This window comes from Aythya ferina (assembly GCF_964211825.1).
Source record: "Aythya ferina genome assembly, chromosome: 17".
In the NCBI taxonomy this organism is placed as follows: domain Eukaryota; kingdom Metazoa; phylum Chordata; class Aves; order Anseriformes; family Anatidae; genus Aythya; species Aythya ferina.
In genome coordinates this window covers 3,751,643-3,771,213 of record NC_140316.1, presented here as the reverse complement: position 1 = coordinate 3,771,213, position 19,571 = coordinate 3,751,643, and the positions used below count along the sequence as shown (strand labels likewise).

Genomic DNA, 19,571 nt, shown 5'->3' with positions numbered 1-19,571 from the left:
TACCATGTGTAGGTAGAAATGCAATAAAGAATTTGTCAAGTGCGGTGCATTAAGGCTATTCCTCTTGCCATTAAAGTTTCATGTACAAGTTTCATGGACAGGTCTTAGTCCTATTTATAGGTATCTTTCTTGCTTTCAAAAATATTATTAAACTCTTTTGTTACAGAAAGCTACTCTGAAAACAAGCTGAACTGGTAAATAAAACATATGCTTGCTTTTGCTAGCATTCTTACCTCCACAGAGCAATATTCTGAAGAATATTTTTCCCATATATTTTTGTCACCACACTATTGCACATGACTATTTAAGCAGTAATCCAGTTTGAACGCATCCTACAGCACTTGCTTGTCCTGTTGTTTGAGGTGGGAATCACAGAAGTGAAGTGGACAGAGAGCACTAGCTGAATCCTGACCCCATGTCCAGAAGGGAAACAGAGGAGAAGAGAGGTTTATTCTTAGGCTACTTGGAGTCTCATGCCTTTGAGCTTGCAGCTCCAGCCTTGTCCCCCATGTACTCCTCTGGATACTGCATGAGGACCAAGCAGTCAGACAGCTCCCACAGCGTGTACAAGGCGACGATGGAGGAGGGCAGCACTGCTAACAGCCCTGCTAGGTGAGCTCTGCAGGAGAGCAGCTGGGTGAAGGGCCAGATGGGGCCAGAGCATGGCCTCGGGGTTCCTTTTGGATGTGTGGGCCATGCAGAACTGGCGTTAGAAACATGGGTCCCATAGAGTGGACTGAGGAGGGGGAAAGGAGAGAAAATTTTGGAGGGAGAATATCAGTTTAAGGGTGAAGTATGACTTGGAGTCTCTTCAAAGGCAGAAGTTTCTTCTGCCCTTCACTGGCTTTGCTGAGCAAGAGATGCCATCGCTTCAACCATGTCCCAGTCATACCCCTCTTCCTTTGGTTCAGAGATACAGCCTACGGTATCTGCTACAATGGCATATGATCCAAAAAAAAAAAAAAATACTTAAAATACTTGCTAATTATTTTGTTAATCAGGGTTTTCTGTTCTCCATGTTATTAACAATGCAAATTAAAGCAGGAATCCACAGTGCCCAGGAAGCATCTGCTCAACAGAAATGAAACACTAAACCAAACCCCCCCTCTGTGGCTTGTTTCCACCCGGCCATGCTGTGCCTGCCTTCAGGAGGTCAGGAGCAGCTGCCCCCTGCCCCACACCAACATGGGGCAGATACCAAAAAGCTGCACTTTGCTGCCCTGCCTTGCTCCCTGCAGTAGTTTTCCATAGCATATCCTGAGTTGAAAGCGACCTCAGTGCACATTGACTTTCTAGGTGTGTATTTCAACCTTGAATTTCATTCTTTCTGTTCCTAGGTCATTCTGAAAAGCAGCACCTTCACCTGAGAGTGCAGCTGGCCCCTGAGTGAGCCCTCCCTCCATTGACTGTTGGCTCCTTCCCCACCTGGCAGAGGTACTTTGCCTTTCAGTTGATGCAGTGCTTTTAATCTGTGTTCTGGGCTCCACTTCCAGTTCACATTTGATTATTGGAGTTTCTTCTCCCATTGTCTGCTCTGGTTGTGTTTGTTTTTATTTTGTTTGGGTTTGGTTTTTGCTGTGAACTTTTAGGGTTCAAGACTGAATCCTACTGTGTGGCCTGGATCGTTATTTGCTGTGCCTCCAAACTGCCTGTTTGTCCTTAAAATTCTGTTTCTCTGCTAGCCTGGGTGGAGTGGCTGAAGGCAGCATCTCTGCCAGCTGATCATACCTTAAATATCTTAATAATAATGTAATAAAAATACTTAAATATAATAATAATAATACCTAAATACCTTAAAAATTTTGCTGCTGTGGGTTGTTTGAAAAGCTGGCATCAGCATTTCTCCCTGCTAGTGCAATTAGTTTGGGGACTTTCTCTTTTTTATTTACAAATGAAGTGACAATAATCGTGCATATCTATGCCCAGCATCAGACATATACTGCACCACCTGGTTAACACTTTGCAAGATGTAACCTAGGGCAGTCGTGGGGAACACCTCATAGCTTTCTATAGCACGTGTAAAAAAATCTCTATGGAGAAAATCCTTGTAACTGTGAGAACTTGTGACCCTAACTCTCTGTACGCTTCTATCATTTTTTACACAAATATGCTTGAAAAATCTATCTTTAGCGAAGTCTATAGCCCATAAAAGACAGCCTTTTATCAGCTCATACAGCTTTTTATACCAGGAAAGCATTTTGGATACTTTTGAAGCAAGAAACTAAAAAGAAATGTTGATATTTTTCTATTTTTATAATATTTAGTAGCTCTCTCCAAGATGTTTGAAAACCAAATTCCTTCTCTATTTGCTTGTTAAGCTCTTTCCTTATCTGACAAGGTGGGGATAGTCTACTCCTGTTTCTGTTGCTTACCAGCTTCAGGAAGCCTGATGGCGTGTGTTGACTCTGGAGTTACGGGAATGGAACCAGCTGCAGCAGATAACATCTTATCTCCTGAAGGAGGACATAAACAACCTTACTGCAGGGCCTGCTGCAGCCCCTGGCTGGGGTGGGTGCTGGGCAGCAATGTTTTTCTCTGCAAGTTGCCTGTTTCAGAGATTTTGTCACTTGTCTGCTCAGTTCCTTATGCCCAGGTTTTTCAGAGATGAGACGCAAATTGACACAACTGTTAATTTTGCACTGTTACCTCTGACAATTGCTATTCTTTTGGCTCCTCGTGTGCCTAAGACTAGATCTGAACTTGCTGACATTGATTGTACCTAACAATCCTTCTGGCTTTCCAGGGATTTATGTCTATGTTCAGGGAATTCCAAAGCAGAGGTGCATGCACCTGTGTGACCAGATTTTCTTGAAGCCCTATGTTATGTATGGGATTCAAATACGGGAGGATCAAGAGCTCTTCTTACATTTTAAACTCCTCTGTGAGGAGCTGGGCTAATCTATGAGATTGTTGCATAGTGTTGGTGCTTTGATTTCCCTGATCATCTGTGAGTGCTTTAACTAGTTCCAACTCTTTAACTTGTTTAAAATAAGGAACCTCATTTTGAAATGAATATGTCTCAGTTTATATCCAACCAATGTGGGATTTTTATGATATTTTTACATTTGGAGCTTCTAAAACCCCCATAAAATAATTTCACAATATTGTGACTACTCTGCAACCAGAGAGGGTTGTCCTTTACTAAAACACAGTAGAATGAAACACCCGCCTGCTGGAGATTAAATTGTCTACTAGTTTGTGTGAACTCAACCCAGATTAATCACATTTTAGCTCAGCTGGAGAAATATCCATGAATTATGTTGCCAGCTGAATGTGCAGGGCTACACCTATTTTTCAAAGGCAGAGGAGAAAACTGCTCTGGGTGACTCAGTTACAAGTCAAGCAAGTTATTTTCCATGCTGCCTCATAAAGAACAAAGATAAGAACTATAGAAAATGAAATCAGAAGGTAAGGGAATACGATCTCACGTTGGCTGAAACTTTGCCCACGTTGCTGTGCTCCAGCAGCAGGTACATGTGCGTGCCTTCCCTCTGCATTTGGTGGTGCGTAGCTGGGAACGCATGGCAAGCAGCCGCCCTTAGCTGCTGGTGTTTTATCAAATGCTCTGTTTCGTGTGTTTATGCTGTACCTGGTACCCCTGCATGGTGTTGGGATGGAGGTGGACGTTGCTTACACCACAGCTTGGATGTGGTGTGAGCCATAGATATGTGTCAGGGGCTTTCCTGCTGATTCCAGCCAGGTCACTCAGGAGAAGCCATTTGGAATAGAATAGAACAGTTCAGTTGGAAGGGACTTTCAAAGAACTTTTAGTCCAACTGCATATCATCTAATCCAACTGCAATTGGCAATATAAATCCTTGTGAATGCTAATTGCAGCATGCAGCTACATGCACTGCAGGGCTGGGGATGTGGCATTCAAGCTGGGACGTTGAACACTGCCTTACTTCTTGCCTGGTGCATCAGTGCCATCATCAGGGTGGCTGAAAAACAGGAGTTCCACGTGACTAACTCTGCTGGTATCTGCGCTGAAGCAAAACTGGAAGACTGAGCCATGTTAATGAAATAACATGAAGTGCGCCTTTCAAGATAACCACGCAGCTGGCAAACAAGAGACTTGGCTGGGAATGTGAGAGGCTTTGTTGAGATCCTTGCCCTGGGTACTAGCTGCTGGCTTGCTGTGTTGGACCTGGGAAATGGCTGTGCTTTGCAAAGTGCTAGTGGATTATTTTTTCTGTGTAGAGATGGCATTTTCTCAATGGAAAAAGTATGTGATGAGCTCCAGTTTGGCACCAGAAAGGTCCAAATGAAGTAACAGTCTGGCTCACCTGGAAGTATTTCTGGATTTACAACTTTTCACAGCCCCCTGTACCTGACGGGATGAAGCAAGAACTAAAGAGCAACTTGTTCTCTTCTGAAATAGCACAATTACTGCAGTGAGTGCACTGCCAAATGTGGACCGAGCAAGTCACAACTGTTAGAGTTATAAAAAGAGATATGACAGTCTCTAATCTAAATCAGATCTTAAAAGATCAATCAGTGATTGTCCCTATCATCAGTAGTAACTTCATCTCACTCTGAGCTGCTTTGATGCCAGAGTAAGTCTGACATAAGAACACAGATCTGAATTCAAATGGGGAATCAAGAACGTATTTCTGGCTTGATTTTGCTTCTCAACCTGAGCTATAGGATATGTTTATTAGAAATGTGTTCCTAGCTTCTTTGATAGTAATTCAAAACTCCCATTGTCTGTGTGTATTTTCCGTGCTTCTTGCCATAAATTAGTCTTTTTAAGGTTTACCACTCAGGTATTTTTAACTGAAGAGGTTAAAACAAAAGCCAACAAACAACAAAATAGATATATGTCTGGCTATCAGCCCACTGAAGGGCTCCCCCACGCTGGGTGCAGGGGACCCCACTCCATCCCCCACTGCTCCCAAGCCTAGCAGGGCTGCCAGCAGCGCTTGCCCTGTCCTTAGAGAGCCCTAAAGAGAAAAAGTGATCCTATAAACACAAGCACAGAAAAAGTTACCGGGTGCCTGTGCTGTTGTTTATACATTTAGATACTATGATTAAATTACATACATAATGCATAGTGTTTGTAATACATTATTAATAATAATAATACTGTCTTGTATTATTTGGCTAGAAGAGGCATGCTCCGAGTGATGGTTCATTGGTCTATTCACACACAATTTTCATACATCTCTAAAGATTACCATTTTAACAGCTTTCTGTATGGATACTGCCAGGCAGTTACATTTAACAGTGCATAAATCTAATTCCCTCTGCACTCAATTTTCTCAGGCAGCAGAATCAATTTAAATCTGTCAGGATTTTATTCTAAAGTCTATTAATGACTCCTGCCTTTTTCTGTATTTTTTTCCTCTGTCTCTCTCCTAACAATCTCACTGTTTCATGAATTCATTCAGCTGCAGAAAAAGATGCCCCACTGATACAAACAGTCTTTTATCTCTTTACAACAGAAACCTAATTAGGTGTGAAGGAGACACAAGGAAGGTCACAATTAGCCCTCCAGCAATAAAGGTTAACAGTTGTGAAATTCCGTAATAATGCTGTTGAACTTTGTTATTACCAATAATGATGGCCTTTGACAAGGTCACGTTCATTATTCCTCACCCCCATCTCACCAGCATGGCTTTGCAGCGCCTCCCCTTCCTCTTCCCTTCCCCTACCCCCTCACACGTGTGTGCTGGCTCCTGACACAAGAGCAGCTCACACCTCCTCTGGCCGTTCGACCCGTTGGGTAGATTTCAAGGCATGCTTTAGTATTTTCTGTATTGAGCTCATGCCGAAGGATTGCTTGCTATGCCTTTTAATTATTGATTAAAAAAATAACGTGTGTGGATTTTCTTTTCCACGCTCGAATGAAACGATTCTGCCCAATTAAGAACTTAAATGGAGGTGTTAACAAGAAAGTAATAGGCGATGTGTCCGGGTAATACAGCTTTTCAGGATGGAGTGGAAACAATTACGTGCCTTGCCATTACAAGCCAATGGATCTCTAACATCTTCAAAAGGCTTCTGGGGAATAACGCCACGTCGGGTATCATTTGCTGTATCCACTCTTAAATCTCTGCAGTGAAACGGATCATAAACCGAACCTTTCAAATGACTCCTTATGGCCTCCTTTTTATGCCAGTTTTATGCCTTTTGAGGAATGCTGTGAAACAACGGGAATCCACCAGAGATGTTAATCTCCCTGTTGATTTTTAGTAGGTGTCTTGAAGGAGAAGGACCACATCTGTGACTGCTAAACCTGTACCTTAGTTCTCAGGTTTCCTTTACACTGCAAATGCGGTTCCACAGTCATTAATATCAGATCTGTGCCCTGCTGGATCATCTTGCCCCAGTCAAGTGTGGGCATATGATTTCATTTCCATTTTAAGAAGCGGAGCATGTGAAAGGGATTTAATGCCAATTGTACACTTCCCTGCCTGCAGTTTCAGTTTGGGTGATCCCTCACGTGGTGGAAACTGCCATGGTACAAAGAGCACAGGCAGAGTGAGAAGTGTTTTGGGCCAGCCAGCAGCACTGCTTTGCAACTGGTACACCAGATTCACAGGGCATCTGGCCTGAGGTATTAGAAAATGCCAAAGCTGTAATGTGCTGCTGTTTCTTCTGTGTTTACTTGATTCTGAGTTATATGCTGAGAAAAAAAAAAAAATCCACTTTCTTTTGTTGCATTGAGTAAGCTTTCACTCTTTCACCTGCAGTCATGAGTTTTTAAGGGTCAAGGATTTCATTTAAACTTTATATTCCAGTTCAGCTGGAATTTGGACAACTGCTCAGGGGTGCATAAATTGGGAAGCGCCTGTCCTAGGCTACCTGTAGACAGAGAGAGAGGCAAAGAAAGGGGCAATTAATATCTTATACGGGCTGCCTGCCACTCTCCTTCCCTTTCCTTGGAGGAGTCTTGGGTGACTACACTTGTAATTCACATAAGACGCCTCGGGAAGATACTTTATAATTCTTAACCAGCAAGTGTTAAGCTTTTAGTATAGAAAGCAAAGTCACAAGATGTGCACTAAGGGTAGAGAACCCGAAATACCAAAGATTCAGTGTACATGTGTATAAAAAGCTATAGATGAACAGAGTTGTTTAGTTCTCTCACTTCTAACACTCCTCAAGGCAGATTCTTGTCTTCTCAAGTGAGATAGCATTGGATCATAATTGGCAGCAATTGCTGCCTCCCAGTAAATCTCCAGATAATGCTGCATTTGGACTTTTACTGGTATTGAGCCATATCCCATTTAGTATTGCAAAATATTTGTGAATATGCCCTGTCTGCCCAGCCCTCTGGTAAAATATCAATAAAACAGGATATTCCTGAGATTATTTATGCCTTTTAGAAAGGACTGGATGCTTGCAGAGACAGCTGCACAGCTTCAAAAGCAGGTGTGAGTAGCACGTAAGGGTACAGAAACATCAGAGCCTCCGTGCTGCCCACAAATGCCAGGGTTTGTGCGGTGCTTGACAAGCAGAAACACGTAGAGCAGGTGGTTCCTAATTCATGGCTCAAGGCTGACATTTTTCAGCATGCAGACACAGATCACTGGACACCTTCAGGGTGTTCTGCCCGTTACCTTGCTTCATTGACTCCCTGCTCCCAGGTGCACCAAGCACTCAGAGCCCCACGTGAAGCTGGTGTAAGTTGGAGTCGTGCTGGTTTGCACCAGCTGAGGATCAGGCTGAACTATCACTATTCAACTGAATGGAAAGAGTGTGCAGAAAGTGGGAAAAAGGGTAATGGAGACAGATACCAACAACTGTCCTATTGTTAGGTTAAGGAAGGAGTAAACGACCTGTCAGAAAAAAATATATTTACACTTCAGTCTGCCAGCTTGAAGTCGTGTGGCTTGCATTTTGTTACCAAATTTTACTAAATTTTGGTAACACGATCCTTGATACTTTTAACATCTAGTTCTGAGAATAGCAGAGTGTCACATCGCAGGCACAGAGGGCAAAGTCACCTTAGAATGAGCATTAAGTGTTGGGAATCCTCTGGTCTGTACAGCTGATTTGTTGTACGCGCCGCCAGGTGCAGCTCCTGTGTGGTGGTGCTCTCCTGCACCCCTCCGATGGAGTATGCAATATGCAAAAACTTGGAGAAACGACTTGTCATAGCAGAAAATTGTGAACTTTATACATTAAATAATTCAACTATATGAGGAAAATTAAGAAGTTTAGCCTCCCAATTGTCTGCACAGCAGTCTCTGGGCATTTATTTTGCTAATGTTTTTGTGTTGCCATTCCTATCCAGTTGGTAGGAACTTTTATTTTCATAAGGCAACAAATTTTTTATTCATAAAGCCAAGGACGTGTCCTTGTACTTCAGCAAGAAGTTTATCAAATGATTGACATTAAATGTCAATTTTATCAAAATATTGATTGAAAAAAAGTTCTTATGCTTCTATTGTTTCCTATAGATGTATCTAATCTCAGCTTTATCCAGGCAGTGCAATACATTGCTTGCCAGACTAGAAAATGATATATTAGCCATCTGGGCAATGGGCCCAACCCTGGGCAAGATTAGTGCTTCAATTAGCTGTTGATAGCTTTCCATTAGAATATTGGTTTCAAAGAGCACTAAACAAGAATGTTGTGCTTTGATTTTCAGATTTAATTACTTCCATCAGGGCTATAAATGAACTCATTAGTCTTAGTGGCTCTAAAACCTAGAGACAATAGAATGTTATTGCCATTGTTCTTACGGTTTGTGCAAACATTACTTTCAGAATGCTATTAGGGATGGCTATCAACCTTTCCACTCTTCCTAATGTAGCTGGCTGGCTGACCCTGCACAGCAGCTCTGGGGTAAACGTGAGCCTGATTTCATTACTGAGGTCTGCTGCTGGGACGCAGTGCCTGCTAGCAAATAGCAGCTTGATTTGGGGGGGGTCATTACAGACAGATAAAGTTACTGAGGACATGATTAAACTCACACATTGGCAGTTTTGGCTCCTCGTCAAAGTTTTTGTGTTCTCTTTTCCTTTCTTTCCCCTCCTATTTCTTTGTGTTTGTTTGTTTTAATGTTTGCCAGAACTTCTGGGGATTCTTGAGGCTTTGTTATTATTATTTTTAATCCACTGCACTGTGGTTTCACGACACCTTTTTTCTTAATTTTGCAAAAGAACACTCCTTTTTGTTTATTTTTTATTTATTTTTATCTTTGTCTTTTCCCCTCGACCCAAGGAGGTGGTGCAGTGCTCCACAAACATAAGTTCTCCTTTTAACATGATCTTTGCCCTGTTCCTCCCAAAATAGAATAAAATGGAGAATGGGAATGCAGCGAGGCGGATGCTGCCAGTCATTGCCCGCCCGCAGGACTGGAACCCCCTGGGGTCGGCTGCTGTTCCCCAGCAAAGAAACCTGGTCCTGAGCAGCTGGAACTAACTCTGAAGTGAGCACTGATTTGAGAAGGTCCAAAGGCCCTTCCAAACAAAATTGTATAATAATTCTGGGAGGAAAAGGGAATCATGAATAAGCCCCGTACTAGGGAAAGGGTAAGGGGTTGGTGTTTCTTGAAATGACAAAAACCAACATAGTGTTAGATTATATACATTATATATAATATATATAATATAATATATATAATTATATATTAGATCAGCAATATACCATGTCATTTGTTAAAACCCTAAGCCTTGCAGAGTTTTCTTTCATCTGAGGTGTGTTTCACTTGGTAGAAGTCCCTTTGTTTTTCTGGTTTCTTTCTTCTGTGGAGGAAGGATGTCATGTGTAAATAAAGGATATGATGCTCTGCACTACTGACATTTATTAAATTAAAGCTGTAATCAGTACAGTATGTCTTAACCATAATATTAATATGGCTAAAACAGTAAATGTTATCATGTTCAAAGCCTAACACCTGTTTTATATTAGCATTTGGATAGTTATTTCATTTTTTGTTCTAATAGAATAGTCTTTGATGAAATCCTAAACTCAGCTGTAATTTTTAGCTCCTAACCCTTCATAAACCCCAGAATATGATTCAAAAAGCCTACTCTTAGATCTTAAATAAGTTTCTGCTAAGTTTTGCCAGACTGTTGTGAAAATTTTGGAAGCATAGGGAAATGAATACAAATGCTGCAGCCCTTGCCGGGACCAGGCAGGTCAGGATGTTGCCTGTGACTTCCAGCAAGCAAGTCTCCTGTGATTTAGAGCAAGGGGACTCCATCCTGTCCAGGTATGGGGGTCACACGCCTCTTTCCCCTTAACTCCGTCCTCTTTTGCTCTGCCCTGTGGTTTGCTGGGAATCTTCAGCAGGAATGCCAACTTTCAGAGGGCTTTAGGTGAAATGAGCAAGAAGGGGAAAGCCCATGGGCAAATGGAAGTGGTTGGTTGCTCCCTGGCTCTTTGTGTGCTGGCAGGGGGCTTGAGGCAGCCCAGTCAGAAGGAAAGAAAACATCCCTGTCTGTTGTGGTAGAGCACAAAGCTCGTGGTGGAGTCAGCCGGAGTTTGGATGTATACTTGGGTGTTTTTTTTTTCCTATCTAAGCACTTTCAGCGCCTGTCTCAGTAGTTCTGGAGCCATTCTCAAGTGTTTAAAAATAGAACGATGTCTCTCGCTCCATCATTCTCTCCCTCCCTTGTTGCCTTTCCCGTCTTTAGGGGAATAGTCTGATGGATGTGTTTGTTTTTCTGGATATGTTATGCTGAAGCGATGGGAAGAACAAGAGTGGGGAGTCTTCCTCCACGGTCCCTGTTTTGTCTAGCAAGCTTTCTGCTCTCCAGGGTCAGCTCCTGTAAAAGCTAGACTACTTCTATTTATAAGACTATTTGGACTAGAGAAAATCAGGCAGATTATATACAGTTGTCAGAGTTTCTGCCAGCAGACAAAAGCAAGATCACTCCGTTGGCTTCTGGCAAATATTTCTAACCTGATTCTGTTCTGCTTCTCCTCTCCTGCTGTACCCTGCACCAGCCGTGCTCTTGCAGTCAGACCTCGAGGCTCCCACCTCCCGCCGCAGGCATGCCCTGGGGGAGTTGTGCAACGAGAGCAGAGAGGCCTGCTCTGGAGGAACTTCGCTTTCTCTTCAACCCAGCCGTGATGATTTCTTGCAGCTGGTTGGTGCTCACAGAGTGTTTCACATCTAGCACACAGCAAGCAGGGGGGAGATGCTGTGCTGCAAATGTGATCCTACCAAGTGTGGGAGAGGACTGTGAAAACCAAGACAACACAAGTAGCTAAGTACTGGGCTACCTTAAGTTAACCTGTAGCGATGGGATAGCCCTCCCTCCCATCCCTCTGCACAGCCTGACTGCTAATGTAGGCCTTGGAAGATGACGCAAGTTTAACTGAGTGAATGAATTAGCTGAGCACCTGTGTAAAACCCACCAAAAACCTTACTTGAAGTGTAACCAGCCTTACGTTTGGGCAGTGTTAACTTAAAAATTCTGAAATAAATGAGAAAGAACCCAAAGTCTAGTGGGTTGTCACGTTTGATGTACAGATTGTCCAAACACTGCTTCCTTTCAGTGTGTCACAAATCATGTGGGACTGAGCAATAACTGACAGATGTTGGAAATGTGAGATTTTCTGCGGCAGCCTGTTGCCTGCAACCGCTCCGCTGCTGCTCCAAGCAGTGCTCAGCCGAGAGCACGGCGGTACCCCAGCACCGCCTGGTGCTGTGGCTCTGAGACATCTCCAGTGAAATCACTCAAGAGCTCCTGTTTCGTAACGACAATACAGCAGTGGTTTATTTGAAGGCTGAGCCAGCTTTGTATCAAAGCCAAATATGTCTGGCTTGGCACCACGAGCTAGTGCTGGAGCCAAGCAGCTGGAGCAGACTGTATGTGTATTTAAAAGAACAAAAACAGAGAGACTCTTAAGTTATCTCCTGTATGAGGTCAATCAGAGTGCCAGAATGCAGTGCCAGGTTTTGCATCAGGCTTTCTCTGGCCTTATCCCTGCATACCTACAGAGCCAAGCCCAAGGCTAAGGCTCCATTCTCCTCTGATTTCTCACCTCTCCTTATGGCTTTCTCCTGGCAGTCTGCTAATTGTAGGAGTTAAATCCCCGTAAAGTGGTAGTACATTACCCCCCCCCCCCCCCTTCTCTTTGGGCCCAGGTTGTGCCCATTGCAACTGACACCACCACAAGGAACAGGACTCTAACACTTTCTGTACAGACTTGTCCCAGAGCTGTGTCTGTCTGAGGCCTCAGGGCTCCTGTCACACAAAGGTGCAAAAATGAGCATTTGGCCTCAAGATTTCAGTCATATTCTGGTGAACCAGGGGTCTGCTGCTGGTCTGCTGGCTCCACTGAATGCTGGCTTTTAGGAAATTAATGATTATTAAGGCTGTGTCTGCCCTACATGGCGATGGCAAAGGGGTTGTGTTCTCTGAGCTCTTCTGCATCCAGCCTGTGAAGAAGTGTTTTCTGACAGTCAGACACACTTCAAGAGCTGAGAGGGCTCTAACGTGAATCCCCACAAGCGGGACAGTTTGCTGCAGATGTCTGCTCTGTTTTATCCATCCTCCTCTGTGGCTGCAGTAGCTCAGCTGTCTGCGGAGCAGCTGCCGAGGCATCATGTTATATGGGCCAATATACCGAGGCTGCGACTGCAGCACCCCAAGGAACGCTCTGCCACCACCTGGGTGACATTTTAGAGCAGCCTTTCCATTCTACAGTAGGCATGAACACAATTGCTTTGGACTTTTATTTTATCATTCCATGACTGGTTAATTTTCCACTATATCTGTTCACCTTGGGGCCAAGATCAGGAAAGTCCTCCTGCCTTCCCAGCCACATTCAGGAGGCTCAAACCATAGTGCAAGACACCTTTCATCATGAGAAATTCAGCTTTTCTTAGAAGCATTAAATTTGATTGCCCTTGGAAAGGTTTAATTTCATTCAGTAATTCATCACTAACTAAACTCCTTTTCCTGGAACTAGGATGTGTTCAGATGCCAGACAAAATGGAGCCTTTCATCCCCTGGACTCCAGAAATCCTTCAGGGATCTTTGTCTGAACCATGGCAGGAGAATGAGAAGGAATTGTTTGAAGCACAAGACTCTGTGAATTCATGGCACACTTTTTCTTGTCTAATTAACAATTTTACCCATGATGTTAAATTTACGTGTGCTTATAACACACCACAAACAAGATATCTGGAAACTCATTTCCAAAGCACTTTCCATTATGCAAGTAGCAGGAGATGTGCCATAGCTTTTCAGTAATTGGTTGGTAAATTGTTTTGTCTCTCATCTTTACTGCTATAACAAAAACCTGTTGGCCTTAAGTTTCCATTTTTGGGGGGCTTTGTTTGCTTATCTGTGCTCCTACCAATGAACTTGCATCGAGGAAATAACCCAGACAAACATTTTTTGACCTGCAAATAGCTGCATGAATACAGGGTAAAACTTGTTTACTGAAGTAAATCTTGGAGAGATTCTAGTGGCGAGTTGAATTGTCACATCTGGTGGTCATTCACACTGTCTTGCTTCAACATATGTGACTAATGAAACCACCCTTCATTTTGTGCAAAATGTCTTGGGGAAATGCTCAGCTGTCAGCTCATTTCTTGCTCTGAATTTGGAAGGGAATTGAGGTGGACCCAGCTAAAGGTAATTACCTCTAACCTGTTTCTGTACTCACTGAATTGCCTGTGAGATTCACAGCCCTTGAAATGAGAATTCTGAGACCTTTGCATAAAATGTTTGTTTAAGACTCTTTACAAAAATGAGGGAATGTGATTGAATTGGAGCGAAGGTGGGTTGATTTTAGTGGTGCTGCATTAATTTTGCATCAGCTGAAGTCTTCGTTCTGTGCAGCTGCTGGAAGGCTCATGTCCACCTACAGCAGAGATGGACACTGAATGATGTTAGGGACCAACCTGGGGCTCTTAGCCATTTCTGCAAAGATGGTGTGCAGGCAAGGAGGAGGAATAGTGGTAGCTGAAGGCTTTGTTTCAGCATGGGAAGGACAGATAAGGAGGCTTGATTGCTGCGTCTCTCGCTTAGGTTTTCTCCCCTTTCCCAGTGAGGCAGTGTGTGGGTGAGACCACACCGTGCTCATTGCACGTGGAAGCCTTAATAATGCAAGTCTGGCTGTAAATAGCCACACCCTTGGTGTTCAGGCTGATGACAGCTCAAGTTTTGAAGTAAAAGCAGATGGCTACTGGGAAAGAAGCGAATTGTTACCAACAGAGACCCCATCTCTGTCGAGACCCCAGGGTAACCTATATTATTCAGTGGAGTGGGGGTGCAACAGTCCCCTGTAACTGCACTGTGGTAATGCATGGAAGCTCACCGGGAGTAGGAAAGCCTTCTGCTTTGGACTCCATGGTCAGGGCTCCTTGGCCGACTCTTTTCTTGGCCATAGCCAGTTGCCAGAGCAGCAGCTGCAGGAGCAAACCTTTTGTTTCATGAATCACTGCCTGGGTTTGTGAGGAGCAGTTGCTATGCAGCATGCACTGCAGGCATTCATCTTACCAGAAACACTTGCATTGAATAATGCAGGAGAGAGCTGCTGGGCTTCAGACTACACAGTACATGTGTGTGCCCTTGTATCCCAGTGAGGAAACTTTTTTTTTTTTTTTTTTTTAATTTTATTTTTTAAATCACACCATTAGGTCAGCTGCACAGAGAGATCTGTTGGTGGGGCTTCAGACAGTTGCCTTGCAAGACAGATGAAAGTGTCACCAGCTTTGGCTATGGCACTTAGCAGGAGAAAAACCTTTCAAGGTTCCTGATTCTGGCAACAGTGGGGTTGTAATGATCACCAGATGAGCATAGAAAAATATAGGAAGAATGTGTGTATAGGGTTGTTGTGCCTATTATCTCTGGGCAGGCAGCGGTGTGTGCATTATTTATGTATGTTTAGCAGAAATGAGATGGGCATTAATATTCTGTTTCAGTCTTAATTAGTGGCTGATAAAAGCACAGGTGATACTTAACAGTCTTGACAGTGTAATTTATCTAAAGTTTCCTAATAATATGGTTACAGCAGTCTTGGAAGGGCTGCTTTAATGACTTTCACACGCTTAAGGTTTGATACCACCAATATCCAACATGTTGGTTGCTTAGGAGACCAAATTAAACAAAGCCTAACATTTATTTCTCTCCTTCTTTGCTGCACAGAGGATTATCTCACTATAATATTTTTCTCTATTAAATGCCTAAATTTTAGGTGTTTATAAGAATGAAAAAAAATCCCTAACGATCCAGATCCCCTATTAACTCAGCAGATGGTTCCTAGAGCCAAATTAGGGACCTGTGATAGAACAATAAAAGCCTTGCTTTATACAGCACACATGTTCGGAGCTGGCAGTGTTAAATGAGACCTCCATGCAATCTGCTCTGAGAAATAGCCTTGCTGGCATTGACCTCTTCCTTTGTATAATTCAACACCGTGTCATCAATCGCAATCGCACAGACGTCTTTGCAATTTAGCAGACCTTGTATGGACTGACTTTCCCAATATTTGTTTAAGATGAACTATATAAACTTGCTATTAGTAGTCTGCAAGAGCGAGGGAGATAACAGTGTTTGCACTGGGCTTCACGTAGTACAGCACCTGGGCAAGGTGCACCGAGCACGTTCCTACCGACTGCTCTTGTTTCAGGGCTGCAGGAAAACCTCCAGCAGCTTAAGTCAGGGCAAGAGCACGTCTTGCCTGGGTTGTGCAGAGGCCCTGAGGTTAGTGTTGCTGAGTTGCTAAATATAGGTTGTTTTTGAAAAGTCTCTCAATTCACCTGAGAAATGCAGCCAGCAGAACAGGGTTGCAGTGGGGTCTGACTGATCTCATCTCAGCTCTATGTCCATACAACCATACTGATCTCATTGAGTCTTAGGCTTGCTTTTCACTGGCTTATACAATATAGGGATACAGTCCTTTTGGGGCCTAGCCTCAGGCCTATGGCCAACCCCAGTGCAAGTGTGGGGTTGTTGGGCCTCTCCGTGCTTCCACTTCTCTACCTGCTACAACGGCAGGCTGAACTCATCCTGGGAAATGCTCTGTGATGGATAAATTACATCTCTGAAAAGTTGTTTCTTAGCCAAAAGGTTGCCCATGTGGGATTCCCTTTCTCAGGAGTAAGTAAAGTGGGTGTGTGATGGGGAGATTATGGAGTTTCCAAACCTACCCTGAGCTTTAGGGAATGGTGAAAAATCTCCCATTACTAAAGCCACATCATTTCTTACCATTGGTAGTAACAAAATGCCCATTTCTTTCCTCCTGCACAGAAATTCTGGGATGGGGAAGAATACGGTAAAAACCCTTGCAGCATCAAGACCGATGCTAGCTAATCTATGGGCACTATTTCATCTTTCATTGAGTTTTTCTTTTCTTTCCCTGCTCTCTCTCCATCCCCACAGTATCTCTGCATTGATTTTTCACTCTGCCTGTTTATAAATGTTTATAAAACATTTAGAGAGCCTAGGGAAGAAAAGGTCTCTAAGTACTTAGTGCAAGAAGAACTTTAACACCGGGCTGCTAAATTGCTGGTGACGCCAGGCTGTATTTCATGCAGCGCAGAGTCCTGCTCCTAGAGTATGGTGCTGCTTGGGTGGGGATGGTTAAGGCAGGAAAAATCCTAGTGTCCTGTACCTGTGTTCTTGTCACACATCACCGAACTCTAAATGCAAGGTATTTTCAGGGTTCAGGTGATTTAAGACTGAGTTTTCATTCCCCAGGTGGCCACGGTCATTCTTCAGAGTGCTGGTGGAATGGCACCTGCAGTCCTTTTAAAAGGCTCAAGTTTTTTTTTTTAAAGCATTTTTAAGAAGCATGGAGGTGGGCCTGGAGAGAAGCATGTTAGGGATCAAGTGCACATGTAGGTGTGCTGACAGCAGCTCCCTGAAGTTGGGCAGTGGGGGGTGTCTGACGAATAGTGGCAACATTAAAGCCGAGTGCAGCCCACCTACAGCCACAGCACTGCAGCTGCCACTGCAGGGAGACGTGAAACAGCGCCGAAATTTGCAGCTTGAGCAAAACCAACACACAAGGAGATGAGAAAGGAAACAAATACACATCATTCTGCATTTACAGTTTGCTCCGGCTAATGCAGTTTATGTTTGTATGAAATACTAAGTGACCTCCTTCTCTCCCTTGCCCCCTACTGAATGAAGTCGACTTGATGTAGTAGGAATGGAGAGGTTACCTAGGCAGTAAATACGCTTATTGGCACCATCACGTTGTTCACTAGAGAAGCGAAAGCAACCAGGGTCTTCATGGAAACTTACGGAAAGATGCAGGAATTTGTATCCAGACACTCCAGCATTTCTAGTAACTGGTGTGTTACTACAGAAGCTCCTGTCTTCTCAGCTGCATTTCCCCATCTCTGCTGCATTGCTGGGTATTTGTTTGCATGCCACTTTGGCAACCTCACAGCACCAAGCCACATAGCCGTGTCCTTAATGAGGAAAGAAAACTGCACATGCAAAGGTGGAAATCACCTCTGCTTTGCATGAGTGCAGGAGGCTCCACAGAGCACCCAAGGTTAGGTTCAACCTGTTCTGTGTCAGATGTTACTTTCAGTGTACACTTTTGGCATTACTGAAAGGTAAAATAACCACTGCCTAAACAGGGCTGAGGAATGAGAAGTAACCTGAAAAGTTTTGTTTTTCCTTTTCTTTTTTATCCTCTACCATATTAAATGCATCAAATGGGGCACTTTTGGAAACACCGAGGGTTGCCTGGTCCTCTGCTCCCCACCCCTTTTCACCTGGCTTCATCCAATTCCTCCTCCTCTGGCCCAGCAGCTAATTAGGAGATGCCTTTTGCTCCTGCTCGACTGAATGTTATGAAGGTAAAGTCTTCAGGGCACTGCATTTTATCGGAGGCTTGGGTAGCGAAGATACCCATGCAATTATACTGCTCCAGCTAGGGGATGACAGGGAAGCAGCAACTTCTGAACGCCGGTGGGTGGCTTTGTGTCAGAATCTGCCTATAACCACTCCACAGAGAAAGTTAGTGGAGTCAGTACCTTTGAAGTAGTTTTCCAGGGGAAGCTCTTTTTCTGCTGAAGCTGAGATGTTTTGCAAGGTGTCTATTTCAAAGATGTTTTGGCAGAAAAGTTTGGAAGTGAATGTTTGTTTTGACTCCCTTGTTTTGTTTAAGCTGTTTTTTCAGTGTTTCTGGAAAGTGGTTGCTTGTTTCTAGGCAGAAGCATTTTGATATTTTTGTTCTGCAGAATGACTTGAGGTTTTGAGTTTGTTCTAATTCAGGGTAGCAGCAACTCTGAAACATCAGGATTCCCTCTAGGTTTAGAACTCCATCTTCCATCCAGCTCCAGGTAGGATACAGCGTCTCTTTTATAAGCTCAACTTGCAATTTCTTCTGCTTTTACCTCTAGGTCTTTTAGCTTGGCTGTTGGCTGTGAGAATGTTTGCAAGCATGCCTATAGGACAAGACTTCTGATCTGGGGTTTGCCTGGTTTTATGGCATATCGATTACATAAATAGCAATTAAGTGTTATGCTTTTGCAAGCAAAACTCTTATCAACTGCAGCACTAGTACTAGGCTGAGCTTTTATATTACATGTGGTGATGAGTGGCACATCTTGGTTCATAGCAAAAAGGATTGCAGAGATCTCAGACCTGTGGTGCAGGTAAGGCCTGCAGAGCTGTAAGACTCAGAAAAGTTGGTGGAGGAGGGAGCCACTTGGTTTCTGTAGAGCGAAGAACTCTGTCCAAGACCTGGCAGCAGGGGCAGACACCGTGTACGTAGACTGAAAGAGAGTTTGTGCTCTGAAGAGCTGAGGTTAACACTTTTCCACACTACTGTCTCCTAGAGAAGACATCTGTATGGGCAGGATCTGGCCCAGATGTGCCTGGGTCTGGGGAGATCCAAGGCATTTTCCTGGATCTCACTGCTATTTTCTCACAGTAATTTGTCTGTTGTCCTTGTGTCCCTCTTTTTCTGCACACCTTAAAATGGCAGAAACTGCGAGTGTTGGTATTCTGGCCGTGGGATTTGGAAAGCTAAACTGGGAGGAGGCAGCAAAGGGGGCTGCTGTCCCATGCCACCAGTGTGTGGCAGCTGAGATTTCCCAGGGACATCTTCTTGTGCTGCTGGTCCCAAAGGGCAGGACACAGGGCCTCTGAGAGCCCAGATGTTCCTTAGACTTTCATATCTTTGCTGTATTCTGCTGAACCAATAAAGCTCAGAATTATTGTGATTTAGGTAATCCCAAACTTGAAAACAGCTAGACTTACACAGTCAATAAAACAAAACTGTCTCTTCAGCAGTGCACTGACAAGGCTTTGAAGGAAGACACACAGAGAACCTCTCCACTAATATTAAACTGATTTGGCCATTTTTATTCTATAAAGGAGGCTGGTTATGAGATTAAAAAAGACTCATATATCATGCTGCCTCATTAATTTTCCATTTGGGCTCAGCTGTCAGAGGATACCATATTAAACTGCTGCCTGGAGTAGTCTTCGGTGGCAGAGAAATGATGTTTGATACCCTTTGCATTTCACAAAGTCCGTATAAAAGGTCTCCTTGATTTGCCATCCCTATTATTTTCTGTCAGAGAACCCTACACGGCCTCTCCAAAATAATATCACCTCTCCAAAACCCTGAAGGTCTATTTGTGGTTTCCATGGTGACAAAATGACCCATAATATTCTTTGACTACT

General features: G+C 43.6%; 1 protein-coding gene across 1 annotated transcript in view; it reads left to right on the top strand.

Annotated features, from left to right (window-relative positions):
- The window catches only part of GALNT9 (polypeptide N-acetylgalactosaminyltransferase 9), a 432,488-nt gene that overhangs the window by 124,216 nt on the left and 288,701 nt on the right, over positions 1-19,571 (top strand). The window contains exon 2 of the mRNA XM_084491673.1: positions 1,338-1,434. The gene's annotated coding sequence lies outside the window, so the exon portion shown is untranslated. The remainder of the gene's footprint in view (positions 1-1,337; positions 1,435-19,571) is intronic.